General features: G+C 42.4%; 1 non-coding gene and 1 pseudogene across 1 annotated transcript; both read left to right on the top strand.

The window, feature by feature from the left end:
- Nucleotides 1–5139: 5139 nt before the first annotated feature.
- On the top strand, nucleotides 5140–7309 carry LOC100972409 (keratin, type II cytoskeletal 8-like; annotated as a pseudogene).
- A 6004-nt stretch (nucleotides 7310–13313) lies between these two features.
- Nucleotides 13314–13425, top strand: LOC112439183 (small nucleolar RNA SNORA77). The gene has a single exon (XR_003027482.1). It is a non-coding gene; the product is annotated as a small nucleolar RNA SNORA77 (small nucleolar RNA).
- Nucleotides 13426–14990: the final 1565 nt, after the last annotated feature.

Here is a 14990-nt window from a genome sequence, read left to right as displayed (position 1 = left end):
TGCAAGCCAGGAAGACAGCTTTCAGCAGGAACTGAATAGGCCAGCACCTTGATCTTGGACTTCTCAGCCTCCAGAACTGTAAGAAAATATATTTCGGTTGTTTAAGCAACAAAGTTTATGGCATTTTGTTAGAGCAGCCTGAGCAAACTGAGATATAAACCAAACTTCTCCCTCTTGAAAAGGGAATAGGCCCAGTACAGTGGCGCATGCCTGTAATTCCAGCACTTTGGGAGGCCAAAATGGGTGGATTGCTTGAGCCCAGGAGTTCGAGACCAGCCTGGGCAACATGATGAAACCCCAACTCCACTAAAAAATACAAAAAATTAGCCAGGTTTGGTGGCACGTGCCTGTAGTCCCAGCTACCTGGGAGGCTGAGGTGGGAGGATCACCTGAGCTAAGGAGGTTGAGGCTGCAGTGAGCCATGATCATGCCACTGTACTCCAGCCTGGGCAACAGAGTAAGACCTTGTCTCAAAAAGAAAAAAAGAAAAAAGAAAAGAAAAAGAAAGGGAGAGAAAAAAATATATATATAAGCTCAGGCTATCTACAGGATGTCCTAAAATGAAAAACTGAAGAAATTATTTGCATCATTTAAACAACAATCACAGGCTCATCAAAAAACAACTCTAACCATAAATCAATCCATATATTTATCATAATAATGATCAAAAAAATAAGTACTATTAAGCATTCACTGCATGCTAGGCACTGCGCTTATAAACAATTTTAGATTCTTAGTATTATCCCTTAGCTGCTTAACAATGCTTTACACACATTATCATATTTGACCTCACCCCTAGCCTATTATGTACATACTATTATAATCATCTTCATTTTACAACTGGGAAAAATTCAGGTACAGAGAAAGCATATCACATAATCTACATTTCACAGCTCATAAGTTTAGAATCACAGATAAAACCTATGTTTGTTTCAGTCCAGTGCCTTATCTTTTATTTACTGTAGAATACGGCCCTGCTTCTAAAATAATTACAGTTAACGAATATTTACTGAGCATCAGCTATGTGCCTGGCACTGTTATAGTCATTGGAAATACAGCAGTGAATAAAAACAAAGTCCCTTCTTTCATGGATCTTATATCCAAGTGGAGGGAGCAAGAAACAAATATACATATAACCATGTTCGGTCATAATTTAAATGCTAAAAAAAGAAAAATCAAGCAAAATAAGGGAACAGAGTGAGAGGGCAGCATGTTATTTGTTTTAGGGTGGTAAGAGAAAGCACTTCTGATACAGTGAAAATTGAACAGAGACTTGAATAAAGTGCAGAAGCCAGCCCTGTAGATATATGGGGGAATAGCTTAATAGCCAAGTGTCTAAATCTTCTGACAGATTTGGAGTGTCTATGCCAAGTGCTGAAACAGGAGTGCACTAGTAGGAGATGGAGAGGTTCAAGAAACACCTGGGTAGCTAACTTGGCTTTAAGGGAGTGAATTAGGGGAAAGAGTTGGAGGAGACGTGGACAGAGAGAAATGATAATAACTTTGGCTTGTATTCTGAGTGATAGGAAGCCACAGGAGGGAACTAGGGAAAGGAGTCATATGATGGATCCTGTGTTGTGCTACCCAGATCCTTCTTCAATGAATACCTATTGTCTCCACTACCGGGTGTACTATTGGCTGACTGGTAACAATCCCTTCAGGGACTGCTGCAGCTGCAGAGGGCTGCTTTGCCGAGGTTGTGTCCCTTATGGAATAGACCACATCCATGGCTGATTGATGAGGGAGCATAAAGATCTGTATGTTGGCCCAATTTGAAACAACTCTGAGGAACCATTCTAGCTCTAAAAAGCTAACATGTGGTTGGCTAAGCCTGTCATTGGATCTGTATAACCACTTGACTTCTCTATCTGCCCAATTCTACTTTCTTCTTCCCTTCCACAAGTGTTGATCCCAAGGGCACTCTTCGAAAAGTCTTGCATGCTAAACTCCACCTCAGTCAGCTTCCAGGAAACTTAACCTATGACAAGTGACATGACATTGCTTATGCCATAGAAGGGTCTTCCTGGCTGCTACAAGGAAAGGGAGCAGGATGGAAGCTCCCTTTCCTGCTTGTTGTTAGGAGACTACTACAGAGGTCCAGATGGAAGATGACAGTTGCTTGTGCTAGAACGGCAGCAGAGGGAAGGTAAAAAGTAGTTAGATTCTAGGGATACATGAGAATCATGCCAAGAGAATCTGTTAGTAGATTGATGTGGGGTGATTCAGATAATTCCAAAGTTCTTAGCCTAAGCAACTGAAGAATAGATTTGCCAGTTACCAAGAAACAGGTGATGTGAATATGAGAAGAAGTTTGTGACTTGTTAAGTTTAATACTCCTATTAGTCAGCCAAATGGAGATGTCAATTAGTCAGCCAAATGGAGATATCAAGTGGGCAGCTATACATATGAATCTGGACTTCATAAGAGAGGTATCTGCTGGAAATGCAACTTCTGGAGTAATCAGCTTAAAGATGCTATATAAAGCCATGGAGCTGAATGAGGTGGCCTGGTAGTGAGGGTTGATAGAGAAGCCCCATGTATATACCAAAGTGACTAAGAAGGAGAGGTCAGGGAGTTGAACGAAAATGAATGAGAGAGAGAGTTCTGAGAGTACAAGTAAAGAAAATGTATTAAAGTACACAATGTGATCAGCTGTGTCATATGCTGTTGATAGTGTTGAGTAAGATAAAGACTGTGCACTATAATGGATTTAAAGACTCCTTCAACAAGAACAGATCCATGCCCCAGGAATATACAAACAGTATCTGATTCAATCCACATGATAACCTAATAAAATAGGCATCCATTCTCTTTTTATAAAGAAGGACATTTAACTTGGAACCTAAGGACATAGCCTTTGGTCACACAGTCCAGATCTGTTAGGTAACAGATCTGAGTGACAAGGTTGAACACAGTTCTATCTTACTCATGAGCCCATATTCTTTACACTACATCATTCTGTAGAGGATGGGTAGAGTTGTTGGTTATACATTGATAGCTGCAGTCCCTGCTGGTAATACTAGAATATTAATGTCTGCAGTAACATTGATTGCTAATATCCTGACACCTAGATGCTATCCAACTCATATCAACATTTTGCAGAAGAACCAAGGTGCAGAAAAGTAAACTGATTTGCCCAAGTTCATATCCCTTGTAATCCCAGGTCCCTTGACTCAATATACAATGCTTGTTCCACTACAATGTACGGCTTTCCAAAAAGTCCCTTAAGGGCAAAAATCCTTTACACAAAGCTAGCTTAGAGTGCTGGCAGGAGAGAAATAAGAGGCAAAATGTTATTAGACCCAGGCCAGAGGGAGAAGACAGCATTCCACCCCTGGGGAAGGCATTTCCCAGGCTGAGACATGAATGGTAAGAGATTGTCCTGCAAGAAAGGGCACATCCTTAGAAGGGCTTGGGGACTTGGATCTGAGGAAAAGGGAAAAGTGTGAAGTGAATACACCCTAGAATATGTTCCTGTGTTCTCCATATAATTCTTCTCTCCTAACAGATTTAGAGTGTCTATGTGAAGTGCTATGCTAGGAATTTTCTGAGCATTACCTCTAATCCTCATAAAAATCTCACTTTTAGATAAAGTGGCTAAATCGAAATGAAGTAGTAAGCAGTGGATCTTTTGTATTTAGTCTCAGGTCTGTTGAATTCTTTAATTTTTTAATATTTTTTTGAGACTGAGTCTTGCTCTGTCGCCCAGGCTGTAGTGCAGTGGCTTGATCTCAGCTCACTGCAACTTCCACCTCCTGACTTCAAGCTATTCTCCTGCCTCAGCTTCCTGAGTAGGTGGAATTACAGGCAAGCGACACCATGCCTGGCTAATTTTTTTTTTTTTTTTTTTTTTTTTTTTTTAGTAGAGATGGGGTTTCTCCATGTTGGCCAGGCTGGTCTCGAACTCCCGACCTCAGGTGATTCGCCCGCCTTGGCCTCCCAAAGTGCTGGGATTACAGGCGTGACACACCGTGCCCAGCCACTGGTCTGTTGAATTCTAAGATCCACTTTTATCCCACTACATTACATGCTCTGACATGTTACATAATAAAATCTGCCATGGGAATATGTAATCCTCATTAATTAAGATGTGACTTATATGGGTAAAAATCATTCATTAAATAATCAAAAATCCTCCTCTTTGCATTACAATTTCTAGCCTGAGTTAATAATCTCAATTCTGCACTTCACTAAGAACATGCAGACACAGCCTGAAATGAATATAGAGAAAAACAAAATTCGGCCAAGCACAGTGGCTCACACCTGTAATCCCAGCACTTTGGGAGGCCGAGGTGGGCAGATCACTTGAGCTCAGGAGTTGGAGACCAGCCTGGGCAACATGGTGAAACCCAGTCTCCACAAAAAAATACAAAAGAAGTATTTGGGCATGGTGGCGCGCACCTGTAATACTAGCTATTTAGGGGGCTATGGTAGGAGGATTGCTGGAGCCCAGGAAGTCAAGGCTGCAGTGAGCCAAAATCGTACCACTGTTCTACAGCCTGGGTGACAAAGAGAGAGACCTTGTCTCAAAACAAAACAGAACAACCCATGAAATTCCTTTCATGATTATGGCAACTGCTTCCTGTGTGATCCTTTAGAAGACTTTTTAAAAATTTCAATTAAAACAAGTTTGAATGTAAATTTTCTTCATGAACACAATTCCTTATTTATAAATTTGTTACTGGAGTATTTTGATTACATAATATTTTTTGGTTATATATGTGTGGTTTTGTATAAATATAAATATATATATATATATTTGAGATGGAGTCTTGCTCTGTCGCCCTGGCTGGAATGTAGTGGCGCAATCTTGGCTCACTGCAACCTCAACCTCCCAGGTTCAAGCGATTCGCCCACCTCAGCCTCCCAAGTAGCTGGTATTACAGGTGCCCGCCACCATGCCTGGCTATTTTTTTGTATTTTTAGTAGAGATGGGGTTTCACCATGTTGGTCAGGCTGGTCTCCAACTCTTGGCCTCAGGTGATCCACCTGCCTCAGCCTCCCAAAGTGCTGGGATTACAGGCGTGAGCCACCAAGTCTGGCCTTAGTTATTTATATTATATTGATAATATAAGAAGTCGACCAAGAAGCAGCTTCTCCACTCCTTCTGGAAACTCCACCTGGTTCAACCTGCCTGCCTCCACTCCTGCCTCCACCATGTCCATCAGGACGACCCAGAAGTCCTACAGGGTGTCCACTTCTGGCCCCCGGGCCTTCAGCAGCCATTTCTACACAAGTGGGCCTGGTGCCTGCATCAGCTCCTCGAGCTTCTCCCGAGTGGGCAGCAGCAGCTTCCAGGGTGGCCTGGGAGGAGGCTACGGTGGGGCCAGTGGCATGGGAGGCATCACCACCGTCACTGTCAACCAGAGCCTGCTGAGCCCCCTTAACCTGGAGGTGGACCCACACATCCAGGCAGTGCACACTCAGAAGAAGGAGCAGATCAAGACCCTCAACAACAAGTTTCCCTCCTTCATATACAAGGTACAGTTCCTGGAGCAGCAGAACAAGATGCTGGAGACCAAGTGGAGCCTCCTGCAGCAGCAGAAGACGGCTCGGAGCAACATGGACAACATATTCCAGAGCTACATCAACAACCTTAGGCAGCAGCTGGAGACTCTGGGCCAGGAAAAGCTGAAGCTGGAGGTGGAGCTTGGCAACATGCAGGGGCTGGTGGAGGACTTCAAGAACAAGTATGAGGATGAGATCAATAAGCGTACAGAGATGGAGAATGAATTTGTCCTCATCAAGAAGGATGTGGATGAAGCTTACGTGAACAAGGTAGAGCTGGAGTCTCGCCTGGAAGTGCTGACTGACGAAATCAACGTCCTCAGGCAGCTGTATGAAGAGGATATCCCGGAGCTGCAGTCCCAGATCTCAGACACGTCTGTGGTGCTGCCCATGGACAACAGCCACTCCCTGGACATGGACAGCATCATCAATGAGGTCAAGCGCAGTACGAGATCACCAACCGCAGCCAGGTTGAGGCCGAGAGCATGTATCAGATCAAGTATGAGTAGCTGCAGACGCTGGCTGGGAAGCACGGGGATGACCTGCAGCATACAAAGACTGAGATCTCCGCGATGAACCGAACATCAGCTGGCTCCAGGCAGAGATTGAGGGTCTCAAAGGCCAGAGGGCTTCCCTGGAGGCCGCCATCGCAGATGCGGAGCAGCGCGGGGAGTTGGCCGTTAAGGATGCCAACGCCAAGCTGTCTGAGCTGGAGGCCGCCCTGCAGCAAGCCAAGGAGGACATGGTGCGGCAGCTGCATTAGTACCAGGAGATGATGAACGACAAGCTGGCCCTGGACATCCTGATCGCCACCTACAGGCAGCTGCTGGAGGGCGAGGAGAGCTGGCTGGAGTCTGGGATGCAGAGCATGAGTATCCATACAAAGACCACCAGCAGCTATGCAGGTGGTCTGAGCTCGGTCTATGGGGGCCTCACAAGCCCCGGCCTCAGCTGTGGACTGGGCTCCGGCTTTGGCTCTGGCGCGGGCTCCAGTTCCTTCAGCTGCACCAGCTACACCAGGGCCGTGGTTGTGAAAAAGATTGAGACCCGTGATGGGACGCTTGTATCAGAGTTCTCTGAAGTGAACAGCCACAGTAGCCCCTCCCAGCCTGCCCCTCCTGTGGCTGCACCAGAGCCCGTGAGGGAGGCGGCTGTGCAGAGTAGCACAGAGAACGGGAGACCCACCTGAGCCTCAGCCCTAGCCCTCAGCCCATCTGCAGGGGAGTTTACTACCTGGGGAGCCCCCTTGCCCATCCATGCCTCCAGCTACAGAACAATTCAAATTGCTTTTATTTTTTTCCAAAATAAAACCTCAGCTAGCTCTGCCAAATACATATATATGTATATAGTCATACAAACAGAGATATAGAAACTTTCTTTTTTTTTTTTTTTTTTTTTTGAGACTGAGTCTCATTGTGTTGCTTAGGCTGGAATGCAGTGGTGTGATCTCGGCTCACTGCAGCCTCTGCCTCCTGGGTTCAAGCGATTCTCCTGCCTCAGTCTCCTGAGTAGCTGGGACTACAGGCACACACCACCATGCCTGGCTAATTTTTTGGATTTTTAGTAGAGACAGGGTTTCACCACGCTGACCAGGCTGGTCTTGAACTCCTTACCTTGTGATCCACCTGCCTCCGCCTCCCAAAGTGCTGGGATTACAGGCATGAGCTACCGCGCCCAGTCGAGATATACAAACTCTCTGCATTTCCTTTCAAATATCAATTCCTTGCATGTCTGTGCTAATATTTAAGAATCTCACATTTCCCAAAACAAGTGAGATATTTTCAAGCTCAGTGAAATAGAGCATGGGATGCACTCTATTTCTACTTTTTAAAAATTCCATATATCACAATAAATAGAATTCTAAATTTTTAAATCCAGAAATTTAGAATTTCTAAATCCAGAAATTTATACTTCTATTCATTGTGATACATGGTATTTTTAAAAAGTAGTCTCCACATACTGTCACAGGATCCTTAGAGTGTTGCTCTTCCAGCTGTAAACCTCTGTGGTCGGTGATGCCTTTGCCCAAGATTTTCTCTGGCCTGCTGGACTCATTCTGCCCACTTGACCTGGCAGGCTGTGCTCAGCTCGTGCTACCAGACTGGATCCCATGCCTCGGAAGAGACTGGAGCCAGGCACAGAGCAGTGAGGGGTGCGTCAGTGAGCAACTAGGGGGTCAGGCCACTGTGCACAGCCAGGCACATCAGCTGCTGCAGTGGGGTAGTCAGCTCCAGATGCCAGCACAGACTCTGGCTTCATGCAAGCCTGTGGCTGGATCAGATGCATCACAAGTGGTTTCCACTGTGGGCACCTGAGGATGAGGGGAATGCGGTGGTGCCCAGAAGCTTGAAGATGCCATAAATTACAGAGCCCCAAAGAGGGTGTCACAGCCCTGGCTTGGGGAGACCCTAGGTCTGAACACCCCAAAGGACGGCAAATCTTCTCCCCTTCTTGTCACCCACAACTTGGCAAGCAGGCAGTGGTGGGGGCGCATAGTGTTTCAGCCCTGTTCGTGTTATAGCTCTTTCAGTCCCACCATTTGGTGGGTCCTGAGTTCTTGTCCTGTGTCCAGGAAGAATGAGGTACATGGACAATTGAAGGGTGAGCAAGGCAAAGAGGTGCTTTATTGAGCAACATTAAGCTCTCAGGAGACCTGAAGTGAGTAACTCCTTTCTGCAGGCAGGTTGTCCCATCAAATCTGCAGCCCTTAGCAGAGATGAGACCCAGAGTGGGTAGCTCCTATTCGCAGACAGGTCATCCTGTCTCTGAGAGTCTGGCTGAGTCCTGGGGTTTTTATGAGCTTCAGAAGGGAGGAAGTGCATGCTGATTGGTCCTTGGGCAGCCATGGGTGGGACCAGAAAATGCACCATAAGTTCTCACTCCAGGCTGCAGACTCTACCTGGAACTGACAGTCCAGCCCTCATGCTTCAAGGGGCCCCTGGCTTGACGGTGGAGCTTCACCAGGGACCTGCCCCTTTCCACCCAGGAACCTGTCTGCCTTCCGCCATCAACATGCTATCCACAGTGCCCAGGCTGTTAGTGCCCAGTGGTGCCTGCAGGCCCACGCCAAGCTTCCCTCAGCACCCCTGACCTCCTACCCATGATTGTCAGTGCCCAAAGTCCCAAGAGGGCTAAGGTGGCAGGGGGCTGGCATGTCAGCACTGGCCTGAGCATGTGCACACCTGGCTGGGTTGTGACAGCACCCAGGCTTGCACTAGAGTGGGCACCAGGAGCAGACAGAGGCCAGACAGTAGGAGGCCAGACAGCAGGCACTTCTGAGCTTGTAAGAACCCTTTCTGGGTTCAGAGCCACAGCTGAGCAGCTGCAGCTGTGCCTGGGAGTGTGGTGCTCCTGCCTTGCCAACTTAGTAGAGGGCAGGGCTCACACCTGTTCCTGGCTCATGCTGCCCCGCAGAACACACAACCCCGGCCACCACCCCCTATCCCTCCTGCAGCCAGCATCTTTACAGCTGCTGCTCCAGATGGGCCATTGCTGCCATCAATATTTATCTAATTATTTTTCTACTTCACTTCAAAAAACAAATCATGTTAAAATTGAATTTTCAAATTAGGTATATGCTAGACATGCAAGTTATCTTTATTGCAGCCACTTATGCTTTAAAACCATAGAATCAACCAACAAACATTTCTGGAGCATCTACAATGAGCTAAATACTCCATCAAAGACTATCAAGGTGCAAAAAAAAAGGCATTTCATTGAATTTAAAATGCCATTGATTATGAGACACTACTATTTTATGTACCATGAAAAAAATAAATAAATAAACATTACCAATTGAACTGTATTAAAATGTTTAAGACATTATTGATTAAAAGATACACCCTCATTTTCAGGAAGTTAATAATGTAAGAAATGTGCATTTTAGAATTGATACAATTCAACAATTAAAAATAGATTCTGACATTCAAGTGTTTACAATTCCATTTGGAAGAGGAAAAAAATCAACCCAGAAAAAAAAAAGTCACAGATATTAGCAAAGTATAGAAGTTAAAAATAACACATACTTGTGGGGAAACATCTGAGCTTTAAGAAGGGTGCATGTTGGAAATAAAATTTACACAGCATGGTAGATCTAGATTATGTAAGCTTCAAAAACCAGATGGAGATTTTTGGGCTTATAGTGTTTTATAAACATTAAGAATAACATGATAAAAAATATTATACAAGCTGAAGAAAATAAGTCAGAGGACCAATCGGGAAACTAAGATAGTAATGCAGGTACAAGGGATTTGACAACTTGAATCATGTTGAAGCCCATAAGAATGATGACCTATAAAGTACTTTTAAAAAATACAATTTTTGGCCGGGCGCAGTGGCTCATGCCTATAATCCCAGCACTTTGGGAGGCCGAGGCGGGTGGATCACGAGGTCAGGAGATCAAGACCATCCTGGCTAACATGGTGAAACCCTGTCTCTACTAAAAATCCAAAAAATTAGCCAGGCATGGTGGTGCGTGCCTTTAGTCCCAGCTACCTGGGAGGCTGAGGCAGGAGAATAGCGTGAACCCAGGAGGCAGAGCTTGCAGTGAGCCGAGATTGTGCCCCTGCACTCCAGCCTGGGCGACCGAGCAAGACTCCGTCTCAGAAAACAAACAAAAAAAAATACAATTTTAAAAATTTTTTGTAAAGACAAGATCTTACAGTGTTTCCCCTTGCTAGTCTCTAACTCCTAGCCTCAAGTGATCCTCCTGCCTCAGCCTCCCAAAATGCTGGGATTACAGGCCTGAGTCATCAGGCCCAAACAAAAGCCAATCTTTAATTAAATAAATGAGAACTTATTTTAAAAAATTTATTTGGGGATTAAAGAAAAAGGCTTATCAAAAATGACTTGACAATTTCTAGCTAGGGAAATTTGGACACTAGTGTTATAAGGACTATGAGCTGTGTTTCTCTAGGGTGCTGAGGAGCCCAACTTATCTATTTAGTGCTTGCCACATTGTAAGCCTTCAATAAATATTTCATGGATGGATGAATGAGTGAGTGATAAAGCCAGGATATCTGAGTTGAGTTGAGGTCATTCACATAAAGGTGATGGTTGAATGAGAAGATATGAACTTCTCAAAGGAGCCAGTTTACAGAAAGCCCAGGAAAGGACGATGGTTTAGGGAACAAAATTTGGAGTCTTGAAAACAAATGAAACATGAAAAAAAAAACAGATAAAGAGAAGTTATAGAAACCAGTGAAAGCCTGGACCATGTATTCAAAGGTAAATAGAATTTCAAAAAAAAGAAAAAGAAAAGTTATTCCATGTTGTAGAAAGTTACAGAGAAGTCAGAATACAGAGAATGAAGACAAGTTAAATTGACATGATACAATGAGATCAGCTGATGATTTTTCATAGAACAGCTTCAATAGGGTGGTAGAAGAGCTGCCAAATTAAAGAGCTTGAAAAGGTACAATGGCGTATAACTAGAGGCAGCTGGAGGTTGTGTCTGGAAAGTGCTAGACTGTCCATGACAGAAAATTCACTTCCAGAGTGTCATTTTCAGATAATGTTGACCTCCCTACCTTCTTCTAGGAATCTAACCTCCTTCTTTAAAATGCTATTTTTAATAATACTTATTTATATAAAACATATATGACTTTTTAATTTAAAATAATGAAAAGCTGGGAAGAAATATGATCAAATTATTTTAAAGAATCAGGAATAATATGGATAATGTGAACGAAGTTAATAAAATCCTAGGATATTAAAAATAATAGGGAACATGTCTTGAAGTTTAAAAGAAGTACTTTTATGTCAACTAAAAGGATATGGTGAGTAATGAAGTTATTGAATGCATTGTCTTATGTACTGGTAAAGACAACAACAGAATAGTATCCAACAAGCTGAGAAGATGTTTGGATTATACATCAACTAAGGAAAGCATCCCTATTTCTGGATTTTTAATTGATGAATTAGAAAGCTATAGCACTTTCCCTCAAAATTTATTGTAGTGTCAGTATTCTTTAGAATAATCAACTGGTCCAATACAATATGACATGTCTCTTTTTTAATCTTGAATCCTTTCTTTTTCAATTGAGTCAGGAGTCCCCTGTAACTTTTATCTTGGAAGTATTCCTAAAAACCTGTATATTTTCCTGGAGCTATTTATGTAGATATTTTATAACGATGAATGGTTAAATGCTAGAAGCACTAGAGCTATACATAAAGGTGAAACGCTAACTCTTTTCAAACAATGCTTATTTAAAGACATATTAATTAACCTGGATGAGGCTATGTAGAGTGAAAAGATGTTTTTTCTGATTTCTGAGGGGTCTCTCATTCTACATTAAAAATCTTTTACTTCCTGAGACAGATTTAAAAGATTAAGATTTTAAAACTTTATATGTATCTTTAAAGGCTTGGATCTAATTATTAATACATTGACAAATAATATTTCATTTGAGAATAAGCCATATTAGATGGACAAATTTGGGGGAAAAACTTCACAAGTTATTCAGTACTGAAATTCTAGAAGGCAGTGTGATAAGAGTACTAAAATGAAAGCAAATCAAGGTTATATAATCAGCTTTTTTGCTGACCTAGGTTTTGTATTTTGTTGATTTTATCTCTAAAACTACATGATGCCTAAGTTTGAAAATGGCAGCAAATACTGAGAAATCATATGTGACTTTTTTTTTTTTTGAGGCAGAGTCTCACTCTGTCACCCAGGCTGGAGTGCAGTTGTGTATCTCTGCTCACTGCAACCTCCGCCTCCCGAGTTCAAGCGATTCTCCCGTCTCAGTCTCCTGAGCTCCTGAGTAGCTGGGATTACAGGCGTGTGACACCACCCCGGGCTAATTTTTTTATTTTTAGTAGAGACAGGGCAGGGTTTCATCATGTTGGCCATTATGGTCTCGAATTCCCAGCCTCAAGTGATCCGCCCACCTCGGCCTCCCAGAGCTCTGGGATTACAGGTGTGAGCCACCACACTCAGCCCGTACATGGCTATTTTTAATGAAAAGATTGTGAAAGATGATTAGTTTTTTTATAGTTGTACTTTTTGTGTACTCTTTAGCTATTATAGGGTGTTTGTTTACTAATCAGATGTGTTAAAATCACTGTCTTAAAAAAGCAGAAAACATGTATTTTGTTTATTTTATGTATATTTCTTGTGATTCTATAAAACAAGTCAAACTACATGGCTTACTTTAAAGATGTGTTTAAATACATATGCAGTAATTAGTCTTGAAAAAATTAACTCTGGTGCATGAGAAAAGATTTCTTTTCACACAAGAAAAGAAATAGATGAATGATGGCATGTAGCTTCAAAGCTAAATGTGGCTAAATCATTGGTGTATTTAATCACTTGCATGATGGAGAAAGCATTATTATTATTATAGTTACTATTATTTACACTACTGAATTCAGTACCCTGCGTTGCACCCTATACACAATGAAGCCTTTGAAGTTTCCAAGGAAAATAGAAAAAAACTCCAAATTGTGGAGGAAAAAAGGTTTCTTATTGACTAGTTCAATTATTCAAAAGAATTGTTATTATGATGTTTTGCATTTGATTTAAAACGATGGGGGAAGGAGGGTTGTAAACCAAACAGAATAAGCCATATGTTGATAAGTATTGAAGCTGGGTGACGGATACCTGGGAGAGGGCTTAATTTTACTATCCTTTCATTTTTTGTTTGAAAATTTGAAAACATCCATTATAAAATGTAAAGAAAAAGGTAAAAATATTAAAGCAAATTAACTTTATCAGAATATATGCCTTTGTGATCTCCGCAAGTGATCACTGAAAGCAGCTAGTCTCTTGGGAATTCATGCATGTTAAAACCTTTATTTTCTTTGCAGACTCCCTCAGCATCCAGCGGGTGCTTTTTCGGTCTGCCAGTGAGCATTCCATGGTGCTGTGACCATTTTGACCTCTCTAGGGTGATGCAGCTGCCTGGGGACACAGAGGGTAAAAAATTCCTGAAGAAAAAGAAAAGTCCAAGTGGAAAAAGGAAACAAGGCCAGGCGCAGTGGTTCACGCCTGTAATCCCAGCACTTTGGGAGGCCGAGGCGGATGGATCATGAGGTCAGGTGATCGAGACCATCCTGGCTAACAGGGTGAAACCCCGTAAAAATACAAAAAATTAGCGGGGCATGGTGGGGAGCACCTGTAGTCCCAGCTACTTGGGAGGCTGAGGCAGGAGAATCATTTGAACCCAGGAAGCGGGGAGGTTGCAGTGAGCCAAGATCGCGCCACTGCACTCCAGCCTGGGAGACAGAGTGAGACTCTGCCTCAAAAAAAAAAAAAAAAAAGGGAAACAAAAGAAAGAAGGAAGGAAGGAAGGAGGGAAGGAAGGGGAAGGGAAGGAAGGAAGGAAGGAAGGAAAGAAGAAAGAGAAAGAAAGAAAAAAAGAGAAAGTACCTAACTAGCCAGAGAGGGAGAGAGAAACTAGGTAAATACCTATGCCCAATATTGAGTGCTTTGGGAAAAATAACTCAAGAACTTTTTGTAATATTTTCTGAGTTTGTTTTTTACTTTTTGATTTTTGTATTTCTACTTTAAGAAGCAGTGATGTCTAAGAAACATGCTCTCATTTATTTTACTTGTTAAGTATGTTGTTACTCTTTAAACTTGATTCAGACTACTTTATGGTGTTTTTAAAAAGTGGTTTTTATATCATCATACAATATTACATTTTAAAATGTCTAAGATGTGCAGGCCCTTCCACCACCAAATGTCAGCACTACATGGAATTTTATTATTATTTTACAAAAAGAGGAACAACATAACTTTATTGTGCATGTGTGCATGAGCTCTTGTGCATCTGTGTGTAATAATATAGCTATTTATGTCTTAGCATGGATGACTCTAACTTGCAAGCTGTAGAGTCACACAACGTGTGCTCATCTCCATGGTAACCATTTCTAAGATAAATGCACTTCTGAACAATGGTCCCAAAATAGCCTATTACCCATTTTTGTAGATTTCCACTGTGGCAGCAAAAAACAATTTTGTAAAACCTTGATCCATTCTTTAACCAACAAAAATAGAGACAACAAACACATATCCAGATCTGCAGAGAAAATATTGTTAAGTGTAATGACATTCTCTACAACAAACTCAGGATTTCGTGGATCTGATTTTTATTTTATGAATTATCTATACTTAATGTCTCTCCTGCAACTTTTTGACTTCCTACATTTAGCTATTTATCCGTTCTGAGATTTCTTTTCTTTTTTTTCTTTTTTTCTGAGACAGGGTCTCACTGTCACCCAGGCTGGAGTGCAGTGGCAAGATCATAGCTCATAGCAACCTTGAATTCCCAGGCTCAAGGGATTCTCCTGCCTCAGCATCCTAAATAACTGGGACTATAGGTGCACACGACTGTGCCTGGCAAATTTCTTTTTTTTTTTTAATTTTTAGAGATGGGGGTCTTACTATGTTGCCCAGTCTGGTCTCCAACTCCTGGGCTTATGATCCTTTTATCTTGGCCTCCCAAAGCATTGAGATTATAGGTGTGAGCCACCTTGTC

The sequence above is a fragment of the Pan paniscus genome, chromosome 13 (assembly GCF_029289425.2).
Source record: "Pan paniscus chromosome 13, NHGRI_mPanPan1-v2.0_pri, whole genome shotgun sequence".
NCBI lineage: Eukaryota > Metazoa > Chordata > Mammalia > Primates > Hominidae > Pan > Pan paniscus.
The sequence above is the reverse complement of the archived record's forward strand: the minus strand, read 5'-3'. Positions and strand labels throughout refer to the sequence as shown.